Here is a 12,500-nt window from a genome sequence, read left to right as displayed (position 1 = left end):
ACGGACGTTCCGTTCCAATAATTCTGCTTCAAAAGCATAAAACGTTGAACTTTGCGTTGAGGTTGACGTTTAAATTCCCTGTTTGCTAATGGTTCTGAAACCAAACCTCTTGCTGCACTTCAAAATGATCCCCTTTCCATTACTGTACCTAAGGGGTCACAAGACCACCCGTTTCCAGTGTAACCTTCCCGACAACTGCATGTGAATGACCCTTCAGTATTATGACAGTGTGCCACTCCATGACAGTTGTGAGTTGCTGTCAGACATTCATCAATATCTAAAAGGTAGACAAAGTTAAATTTACTAGTGTGCTTCTGTGCTTGGTTGCGGTTAGAATTGTTTCAAAATGCTGGGTGTGGTTCTGAATGGGTTAAGATCATTAGAGCAAGGGATTGAATTCGCTATATTCATGGTTTTTCCTGCGAGGTTGTTTGTCAGATGAAGCGCTGAAAAAGTTTATTCTAATACACCTTGTTCCAAAATGGCCGCTGATTTATGCGCATACAAATTGGCCCTTGTTGCCTCGTTCAAGATAAAATATTCTTTTGAATTTTAAGCTTAAGAACGAGGCATCAAGGGCTAATTTGAATAAAAACAAAAGAATATTTAAATGGCGGACATTTTGGAATAAGGTGTATAAGCCAAGCTTTTCTGAGACTACTTCGGGAAGTACACACCTTGTGCGGAGGAAATATGTGGAAATAGGTATGATGCTCATTTTGTACGTTTTTAGCGAAACACTTTCACATGTGAGGCAACTTTTAAACTCAGTCTTACTGTGACTTTTACAAACTTTTACATTGATGGATATGATCACGACACGAGCAGGAAAATGGGACATCTTGTTATTCGTCAGTAATTAAACAAGATACTATGGCTTGGAATGAGAGTAGAGCAATCCACTGAGTAGTTCAAGGGAAGGAACGAATATTTCACCTGTACATATGACACCATCTCCGGAATATCCTTGAATGCAATTGCAGGAAAACGACCCAACTGAATTGTGACAGATTGAAAGAACACGATCACAGTTGGGAGAATTTATAGCACATTCGTCAATATCTGCCAAAACAAAAGAGCGTAAAACACTAAATATTGCTCAGATTTGTTGCAGGAAGCTCCCAGTCACTTCCTAGCGTGTTCTAATGGCCATCCTCATTCTAATCATAAACCGGCAAAAATTGACCTCCAGGCATTTTAAACTCCGTTAGTTAGTGGAGGTCAGTACTTATATCATAAATACTTTCTATCATTCTGATTGTAATAAAATATGTTGTTGACTATGGCCTGTCAACAAACGATATCAATCTCTGATGACTATGGCCTGTCAACAATCTCTGAAGAATATTTGGATTACTGTATTGGGTATTTGGAATGTTTCAGAGTTATTGTTGTAAGATGTAAATGTTTTCTGGAAGACTTCATAACTTCTTTGCTAATGTTCCCATGTTATGTATTAGTTACATTAAGGAAAGTAACATTCTAGAACACACTATATTGAAGATTAATAATGATTAATAATAATTGTCATCATCATCATCATCGTGCTGAGGAGAAAGCTGGAGAGAATATGAAAATATAAACAAAGTGACTTGAACTTAAACTTACCAGACCACAACACCGGGAACTCCGTGCCCTACTCTTTTCGAATAGTGTGTGGGATCTTTAACATCCCACACAGTTTATGAACATTGAAGGGTTGTGAGATGGGGCCTGCGGTTTATAGCCCTCATCCGAGAAGAATTGAAAGTCCAACCATTTAAGTTGGCACCTTCTCCTCGGTCATTTTAAGACCCTGATTGTTGGTCCGGACGGAGTCGAACTCACGACCTCCCGCATAGCAGCCCGATGCTCAACCAGCTGAGCCACCTTTGCGCTATTTGTTCTCATATCTTGAGTTACCTGAACAGGAAGTACCGTTGCCTGAGAAACCTTGATTGCATGAACAGTAAAAGGATCCTTCTGTATTAGTGCACGTGGCATTCTCATCGCAATTGTCGGCATTCGTAAGGCACTCGTCGATATCTGTAACAGGAAGATATCGAGACAAATGTTTCGAAAAAAAAGTTGAATTTATTTCACACTATTTACATTGTAAGTTCACAGATATAAATCAAAACAACAACAGATTCTCTTCATTAGTTAATTAAATAACATAAAAACAGAGCTAATATTATATTGAATTTGTGTGGTGACCCTAACCCCTAACCCTTAAGTAGCAACTGCTTTCGAGTTGGCCACCACAATAACGGGCGACTATACTAGGGCGACTATCTTCCGCAACTTACAGTTATATAGATCACATTTCGACCAAAATGAGGTATTTGATATTAGTATATACCAAAACAGTGAATAGCGTTGAACGTGCGCGCTGATTGGCTACTCAAACTCTGATTGGCTATTCACCTCCGAGCGATTCGCGCGGAATTTGTGCCCGAAAATGAAGTAATCTTTGCAGAAATAAATTAATTATAACCACCTTTTTGTGCTACATTATCTCACTGTTTTAGTATATACTAAAACAACTATTCACCGAAGTGGAGGTGGCTAGTGGTGGATATTTACCGAGCCGCGAAGCCATCACTAGCCGCCTCCACTTTGGTGAGTAGTTGCTAATTATCAGAGATATAACGTTCAAATATCTAAAGTGGTTGTGTAACATTCATATTCGTAACATTTAACCTGAATACATGTGAATAGGAAGTGCCGTTGTCTGAGAAACCTTGATTGCATGAACAGTATAAGGATCCATCTGTATTCGTACAAGTGACGTTTTCATCGCAATTTTGGGCATTCATAATACACTCGTTAACATCTGTTAAATGTGGACATAGAGGCGGAATGTTAGAGTAAAGGGTGAGTGCCTTCCACAGTTTTGTTAAATTCAGGCGAAAAAGGTAATTCATATAATCAGATTATGTTTGAATATTCAAATAGTGGTATGACGTTCGTAGTTCGCAACATTTCACCTGAACAGGAAGTGCCGTTGCCTGAGAAACCTTGATTGCAAAAACAATAAAAGGATCCTTCTGTATTGGTGCAAGTGGCATTTTCATCGCAATTGTGGGCATTCGTAAACTGACACTCGTCAATATCTGTAACAGAAATATTTGAGACAAAATGTTTCATATATTACATTTAGACCAAAAAAAAAGGTACTTTATATTATCAGATAGATAACGTTCAAATATCACAGTAAAGTGGCTGTGTAACGTTAATGTTCAGGTAAGTTGTCACCTGAACAGGAAGTGCCGTTGCCTGAGAAACCTTGATTGCATGAACAGTAAAAGGATCCTTCTGTATTGGTGCAAGTGGCATTTTCATCGCAATTGTCGGCATTCGTAAGGCACTCGTCGATATCTGTAACAGGAAGATATTGAGACAAAATGTTTCAATGAAAAGCGGCTATCTTCCACAATTTAGAGTTATGTTACATTTAAACCAAAATAACGTATTTGATATTATCAGATATATAACGTTCAAATATCTAAAGTGGTCGTGTAACATTCATATTTCGTAACATTTAACCTGAACAGGAGGTGCTGTTGTCTGAGAAACCTTCATTGCATGAACAGTAAAATTAAGGATCCATCTGTATTAGTACGAGTGGCGTTTGATGGCAATTCTGTGCATGCGTAAAATACTCGTAAATATCTGTTAAATTAAAGGTGGACATCGCAGACGAAATGTTAAAATAAAGAGTGTTTGCCTTCCACAGCTTGCAGTTTTGTAAATTCAGGCGAAAACTGTAATTGATTTAATCAGTTAGTAGTGTTTGAATTTCAAATAGTGATGTGACGTTCATAGCTCGTAACAAGTCACCTGAACAGGAAGTACCGTTGCCTGAGAAACCTTGATTGCATGAACAGTAAAAGGATCCTCCTGTATTCGTGCAAGTGGCATTTTTATCGCAATTGTCGGCATTCGTAAATTGACACTCGTCAATGTCTGTAACAGGAATACATTGAGACAAAATGATTAAATAAAGGGCGACTATATTCCACAATTTAGAGTTATATTACATTTAGACCAAAATAAAGGTACTTGATATTATCAGATATATAACGTTCAAATATCTTAAGTGGCTACGTAACGTTCATAGTTCGTAACATGTCACCTGAACAGGAAGTGCCGTTGCCTGAGAAGCCTTGATTGCATGAACAGTAAAATGATCCTTCTGTATTGGTGCAAGTGGCATTTTCATTGCAAATGCCAGCATTTGAAAGGCACTCGTCAATATCTGCAACAGGAGGACATCGAGATAAAATGCCACAATATGATTCTCCATTTACTGAATGAATAGATTACTGCAACAATCACACCTGAAATTTGTCCCATTTCCCAATATCTAGAATTGCAGGTGCAATCAAAAGATCCAATACAGTTAAAACAACTGGCGAATGGATGAAAACTCCAAGTATTCGAAGTGCAATATCTGCACCAGAAGTAGAATAAGGGTAATTAATTCTTTGGAATATTGTTTAATTAAGTAAAGTACGATCGTACCAGTGAGTGTAGTTTTGAGAAGGACTGTTTGAGATGACATTGACTGACGTTTCGACAACCTGAGCGGAAGTCACCTTCAGAGTCAAGTGATTTGTGTAACGTCAGTAGATACTATAAGAACTCCGGTCGTAGATGTCATTGGTCAACTTATTCGTGATTCTATTGGTCGACTGTCAGTTGAGCCTAGATGTAATTGGATGTGAAGACTAAACAGTGATTGGTGCGTTTCGATCCGTCTATAGGTCTAAGTTCTGTACGTGTATCGTAGAATACGTTGGGCAGTACTGTAATAGAGTATATCAGCGTGTTGTTTGTCTGTTCTTGATGTCGTCGATGTTTCGTTTGTAGGGTGCGGGAAGTTATAGGCATCGGTTTATTGGTGTCTGGTCCAAGCTTTCCAGTACGATCCGTTAGTTAGGGTTAGTGCTGTAGGTAACACATGCAGCAGAGTCCCAGTCGATTGTTGTATTCAATTTAAATGCATCGTGTATTGTGCATTAACTCAATATTCAAATACACCCTTACAATGCAACCAACGATGACAGTTGGGTCTTCAAAAATACCTTTTTCTTTGAAATACCCTTGCAATATGACGTTCACACATGTTGATCCTTTGTTTTCCTTAGGACACAAAGTAAATTACCCATAAAATATCACCTGAACAGGACGTCCCATTGCCTGAAAACCCGTGATTACATAAACAACTGGGTGCATTGGTAAAGCAATCGTCAATATCTGAAAAAGAAGGCGAAAAAGGAAATATTAAAAGGAGGTAGTGTATCTAACTAAAGCTGGGGTTGCCAATTTGCTCTCACCTGAACAATCGTTTCCATTCCCCGTGTATCCTGGATTACATATGCACTCAAAAGATCCAACAGAGTTGAGACAAACAGCGTGAACATGGCAATTATGTATACTCGACGCACATTCGTCAATCTCTGTGTAAGATATACAAGAAATGCAAGATATCGCGTACGGGGCTTCAAATGACTTCTTTGTCGTCTGTTAAAAGTTCTAACGCAATGATTTGCGTTAAAAGAGGAATTAAAACGTTCTTAAAATAAATACAAACTATTTGCAAAGTAAAGTACAGTACATTCAAATAAGTGAACTAGTGACATGTACCTTCATAAACCTCTACTCTCATGTTATTCCAAGCATGTTGATAAATTGGATGAAACCGAATATATCTTGCAAATACCATTACTGGCAACGTTTGCTGGTCAATGTAATTGTTGTCGCCTTGTCTAGTAAATATCTAAATCAATCAATAAATCAGTCAATAAATCGTTCTTAAAATAACTGTTTAGGGTTAAACGTCCCAAAGCGCAGTTGTGGTATAGACAACCTCTGGATAGGACAAAGGACGATTTTGGGACAGAGTTGATGCATGTCTTGTTGCCTCTCGTATCTGCCATAAGAAAACGTCTTTTTATCCGTGGATCCATCGGGTTCAAAATATCACGCAAACTGGCAAAGGTGCAAGTTATGAACTTCTTCTTTTGCAGCGTTTCTATTGCCGCTGTAATTCAACAGAAACGTTGCAGAGCTCAAAGGTCTGTAAGGTCAATAAAATACCCGACTTCCCGAATAAAATAGCAATTTTTGTTTTGCCATATTCCGATTTCCTTAATCCTTCCACACTCTCCCAGTTTACAGGGGGCTAAAATGTAGTGAGGAGAGTTTTTACCAGCTCAAAGATTAAAAAATAATAATAACAGTGAAGTCACTTATCGGGTTAAACTCACCACTTGCGTTCCATTTTCATATGTTGAATTACTCCATGATGCTCCATCGGACGAGAAAGAGAGGTAAAAATCGATAACCCATTCATCACCGTCAACATCGCCTTGAGTTTCCACGGCACAGACTTTAACAGTCCTCTCAAAGTCTATCTGGAGCCAATCAGAAAGACTAGATGGTAATGTCGTTGACCAGCCATTGCCTCTCGTATCATTGAGGCGACCGTAATGGGGTGCCCAAATACTGGAATAATACGAGGAGGCAGTCATCTGATTGTCACTAATTATACTAGGATCAGCCACACCAACGGCATGATGAAAGCAGGCTGTCAAACAAGGATAAGATAGAAATTTAAAGGTATTACCGTGACCTAGAAGCGAGGAAAGGAGGTATATATCTTTTTAATGGAACAATATAAGAGATATTTCGTTCCTATTTGTGGACGAGTGCTTGACTTTGCGCAGATGAAGTCAGTTTGTACTTTACAGTTTTCATGTATTGTAACCCACAAAAAAAACAGTAACCTCTGCCATGAGAGATGATAACATCTTTGAAACGTCGGAGAGTTTTAATTTTAACGTTGCCATATTGTTCTTTAGTAAACCGTTATTCAGAGTTAATCTGCAGTCTTCCTCTGATATAGATGCCATTTTTTTGCCCTTTCTTTCGTTTATTGCTAAGGATATTCAAAGGGATTCCTCTTTATAAGAAAAGGACCACCTTAATTTTTGAGCCGGGTGTCAAGTCTTCCTGTTCTCTGTTTTCTGTTTAGAGCAGATACAAATACCCACAATTCAGTTTGCCTAAAATTTGCCTTTCTGGATTAAAAAAAATAACTGTCACGCTGCTGTATACGATACTTTGTGCATATATATGTGTGCTATAGTGCAACGAGTATTATAAATGAGAACTAAAACTGGTCGATAAGCATACATAGCAGAGAAATGTTACATCCTTATAAATTTCACCTAAGCACGAAGTTCCATTGCCTGAGAAACCGTGATTACATGAACAACTAAAGGATCCCTCTGTGTCAGAACAGGTGGCGTGTTGATCGCAATTGTGTGCATTTGTAATGCACTCGTCAATATCTGTAACAGGAAGTCAAGAATGAGAACATGAAAAGGATATCATAGATGACTAGAGCTACGGTCCCTCCTTTGCTCTTACCTGAACAATTTTTTCCATTCCCCGAGTATCCTGGATTGCATTCGCAATCAAAAGATCCAACAGAGTTGAGACAAACAGCGTGAATATGGCAATTGTGTATATTCGAGGCACATTCGTCAGTTTCTGTATAAGATGTAAAAGAAATGCAAGATATCGCGTAAGGCGTTTAAAATAGCTCTTTTTGTCATCTGTCAAAAGTTTTAACGCATCAAAGATTGTAGGCACCTCGAAGCTGAAGATATGAAGATTAACTAAGGATTAATGTAAACAAATAATTTGAGTTGAAAGACGGAAAGTGGGGCGTTCTAAAATAAATTCAAACCTTGGCAAAGTAAAAAAAACATTCGACTTGATTTGCATGAATTGTTAATGTCAGTTGGGTTTGTTGTAAAATACGTAACGCAACGCAACGCAATATACGCAATATAAGCCGATGTCAATCTCTAAAATGCGCAATATGTGCAAAACAGTTTATTTTATCAGCGGTTAACTTGTAAAATGTCGAACAGCGCATGCTCACCGTTCCCACGAGGTTTCTCCTGAAAACACCTGCAAAATGGAGGTGTTTTATGGTAAGTGTTTTCAACATTAATCGCCTATCATCTTTGACCATCTTCTGTTATATGCCGCTGAGCATTAACACAAATGTTTCCATGATGGTTTACACTTGGGGTCGACACTTTCGTAAGTATATCAACTATATCCAAGAGCAAAATTTTACGTAGATGTTGCGCCCAGAGTTTTTGTATATTTTTTTACCATTTTAACTCGATGGACTTGTTCCTGTTGAAATATTAATGTACAAGACAGTAACCACAGGTATTTTATCATTTTAAGATAATCAAGGTTCAGAAAATAGCGTATTCTTTCCTCTACGACAGAACTGAATTACTGCCTTTAATTTTCCTACATTCGTGTTGAAATCAATATAACGAACTATCAGTTCAAACCGTCCGAATTTCCTCGTGAGCAACGTAAATAAACAATTCAGAACACTTCAACTTAGGTAATAGATTTGAGGATACGTCACCGTTAGATCTCCGGGAATTTATAGGAATCCTTTCGGCAGGAGGAAGTAATCATCTTCCTCACTCAGGCAGACGACTTACTACTTACCGAATCTTTATACACGACACATTTACCTTAACGCGAACAAATCCATCGAGTTAAAATGGCAATAGATGTAGCAAAACAAGACTCAACATAAATGTTAGGCCATACGCAACCGACACAGGGCATACACCCGTGGTGACCAAGAAAAGTATAACCAATTTAAGGCAAAGGTCTGTCGCTTGATAGCAAATGCCAAGCAGAAATTTTATCAAGACAAAGCCCAAGATCTCCGTCACTCCAACCCTGGCAAGTGGTACAGATCTATCTACGTTATGACGGGTGCTGACCAACAACATGCGGATATAACTGCACCAAGCTGACTGAGCTATCAAAACAGGCCGACGACCTTCTTGACGCATTTACCAAGCCTTGGGAAGACCGCGAACCTTCTTCCTTGCTAGTCAGTGAGCTGGAAGACAACCTAACAGGTGAAAGCTGCTCTAAAGAGACTAAACCCCAAGAGGGCCACAGGATACGACGGTGTACCAGTTTGGTTCTTGAAGCACTTCCACGAAGAACTTGCTCCTGTTATTCACGATATCATCTGCGCTAGTATACTTCAGTGTAAATATCCTACGCCATATAAGCGCGCCCTGGTGACCTGGTGCCGAAAGTCAGTAATCCTTTCGACATAAACAATGACTTCAGACAAATATCAGTTCTACCACAAGTTGCAAAATTACTAGAAAGTTTCCAACTTGACTTAAATAAACATGAGCTTGAAATTGCTGACAACCAACACGCGTTTCGTCGAGACAGATCTACCGTCACAGCCGTTGCATGCACTACGCAGGACTGGTTCAACACCACAGATCTTGGCTGCAAAACCGAAGGTGGACATAGTATTTGTAGACTTTCGAAAAGCGTTCGACCTAGTCGATCATGCCATCCTACTCACCAAGCTTGCTGCTTCTGGGGTTAATCGGGGATTTTGGAAATGGACTCAGAGCTTCTTGACAGGTAGGATATTGCAGGTACCTGGTGCTCTATCTAAAGTTGGCCAAGTTATTGCCGGAGTACCTCAAGGGGGAGTTATATCTCCGATTCTCTTCAATGTTCATATCAATGACGTTGACAAAGATATCCCAAGTAGTCTTGGCATCAAATCATGCAAATTTGCTGACGATCTAACACTTTATCAAATAGTGCCCTTACACTCGGAAAGTTATATGCAGGAAGGAGTGGATGGGGTGAAATTATGGGCAGATAGGAACAAGATGGAACTGAATGCCAAGAAAACGAAAGACATGTGGTCTTCCTTTAAGAAACACAGTGATAACCCTTCTCACTTATGCATTAACGATATGGTGATTGACAGAGAAACAGAATTCAAACTGCTAGGTGTTGTAATCCAGGACAGCCTCAAATGGAACTCACACATCTCAAGTGTACTCAAGAAAGCTAACAAACGTATCTATCATATTAGGGCATGCAAGAAAGCCCATCTTCCTGATGAAGTTGGCCTCACGACCTACACAACAAAAATCAGACCTTTGCTTGAGTATGCGTGCCCTATTTTCCCTGGAGCTTCAAAGAGTACAGGACCGTTGTTTAAAGATCCTCGGCCTTCCAAAAGATGCCCTCGAAACACTAGCAAGTAGAAGAAGCAACCTTACTAAAATCGAGCTGGAACGGATGATGAGGAACGATACCTTTAAACACTTATTTAAACAATCTGATCATAGCTATAATCTCAGATACAAAAAATGTAATCAAGTCCCCTTATCACGTACAATGAGACACCAGCAATCATTTGTCCCAAGAGCACTAAGACTATAGTAACTTTTAGATCTTATTATTACATTATATATGCACTTTATTACGTACGTATATTACCTATTTTACAGATTGACATTGGCGTATATTGCGCATATTGCGTAGCGTATATTGCGTTGCGTTGCGTTGTGTATTTTGCAACAAGCCTTTCACTTAACGATGTCCCCAACTGGTGCTCCAGCGTAGAACGGCTAGACACTTAAATAAAGTTCCTTTTCCTTTTTTGTCCTTTAAAGCACGTTCAAAGAAATGAACTAGTGATATATACCTTCATAAACCTCCACTCTCATGTTATTCCAAGCATGTTGAGAAATTGGATGAAACCGAATATATCTTGCAAATACCGTTACTGGCAACGTTTGCTGGTCGATGAAATTGTTGTCGCCTCGTCTGGTAAGTATCTAAATCAATCAATAAATCAATGAATAGTCAATTAATCGCTCTAAAAATATATTTTTAGGAATAAACCTCTATAAACGCAGTTGTGGCATGGAGAAGCCCGGGATATGGCCAGAGGACGATTTTGGGACGGAGTTGATGCATGTCTTGTTACCTCTCGTGCCTGCCATAAGAAAAATGTATTTTTACCCGCGGGTCCATTGGGTTCAAAATGTCGCGCAAACCGTCAAAGGTGCAAGTTAAGAACTTCTTCTTTAGCAATTTATGCAGAAACGGGGCAGAGCTAAAGGTTGGTCGGTAAGATCGGTAAAATATCCAACCTGCAGAAAAAATTAGCAATTTTTGTTTTGCGACTTTCCGATTTCCTAAATCCAAATGTTTCACAATCTTACCAAACGCCAAAAACTTCTGGTCTTACCAGCTCAAAGATTAAAAAATAACACTAAAGTCGCCCATTGGGTTAAACTCACCACTTGCGTTCCATTTTCATATGTTGAATTACTCCATGATGCTCCATCGGACGAGAAAGAGAGGTAAAAATCGATAACCCATTCATCACCGTCAACATCGCCTTGAGTTTCCACGGCACAGACTTTAACAGTCCTCTCAAAGTCTATCTGGAGCCAATCAGAAAGACTAGATGGTAATGTCGTTGACCAGCCATTGCCTCTCGTATCATTGAGGCGACCGTAATGGGGTGCCCAAATACTGGAATAATACGAGGAGGCAGTCATCTGATTGTCACTAATTATACTAGGATCAGCCACACCAACGGCATGATGAAAGCAGGCTGTCAAACAAGGATAAGATAGAGAAATGTAAATCTAACAACCCGGCCGTCGTAGGAAATGAAATTGAATTATTTTAAATTACAAACGAAACAATACGGTACACATCGGACCTACCGCGGATCGAGCCTTCGTAATGAATATACTAAAACAAGTATTCACCGAAGTGATAATATAGCACAAAAAGATCATTTTAACTCATTCATTCCTGCAAAGATTACAACATTTTCGGGCTCAATTTCTGCGCGAATTGCTCTGAAGTGAATAGCAAAGGATATCCGGAGTTTGAGTAGCCAATCAGCGCGCGCGTTCAATGCTATCCACTGTTTAAGTATATACTAAAGTTAAGTATAGTTTGTTCGGTAATAAAATCTTTCATCATCCTTAGTCCAAAATCTTCTCATATAAATCCGGTACATTTCTGATTGGTCTAAATTCATTCATTTATTTGACTTTTGTCCCTTTTGTTTGTTAGTTGTACAGATTGTCTCAAAAGTAATTTCCTCTTTTGTTTTACAATATATAAAGAGAGGCAATTCAGTCGACCTCCAATTTGCCTTTATAGAATGAATAAACAACAAAAACAGCGAGCTTTACTTGCATGACTATAACAATACAACACTGCAAAAGCGTCGAAAGCATGATGATTACAGTAATTTAGTTATCAGGGTACAGCATTGATAAGGTAAGGTTGAAATATTATAACATTTATCAGAAAAAAAGGTCAAATCAATTTGTCTCTCATTTCAAAGCACGATGAACACAATTAATTGAGGGTTATAAATAGTAATCATTAGAATTCATTAGCTGTGATATCAAATTTTCATGTGATAATATTATCAAAATTTGTTTCAGTTTTGGAAAGGAACAATAGTCAAGCGTCTTATCGAGGAATGTCTCTCGTACTATTTGGTAAAGTGTTAGATCGTCAGCAAATTTACATGATTTGATGCCAAGACTACTTGGGATATCTTTGTCAACGTCATTGATATGAACATTGAAGAG

The sequence above is a fragment of the Montipora capricornis genome, chromosome 12 (assembly GCF_036669925.1).
Source record: "Montipora capricornis isolate CH-2021 chromosome 12, ASM3666992v2, whole genome shotgun sequence".
In the NCBI taxonomy this organism is placed as follows: Eukaryota; Metazoa; Cnidaria; class Anthozoa; order Scleractinia; family Acroporidae; genus Montipora; species Montipora capricornis.
The sequence above is the reverse complement of the archived record's forward strand: the minus strand, read 5'-3'. Positions refer to the sequence as shown.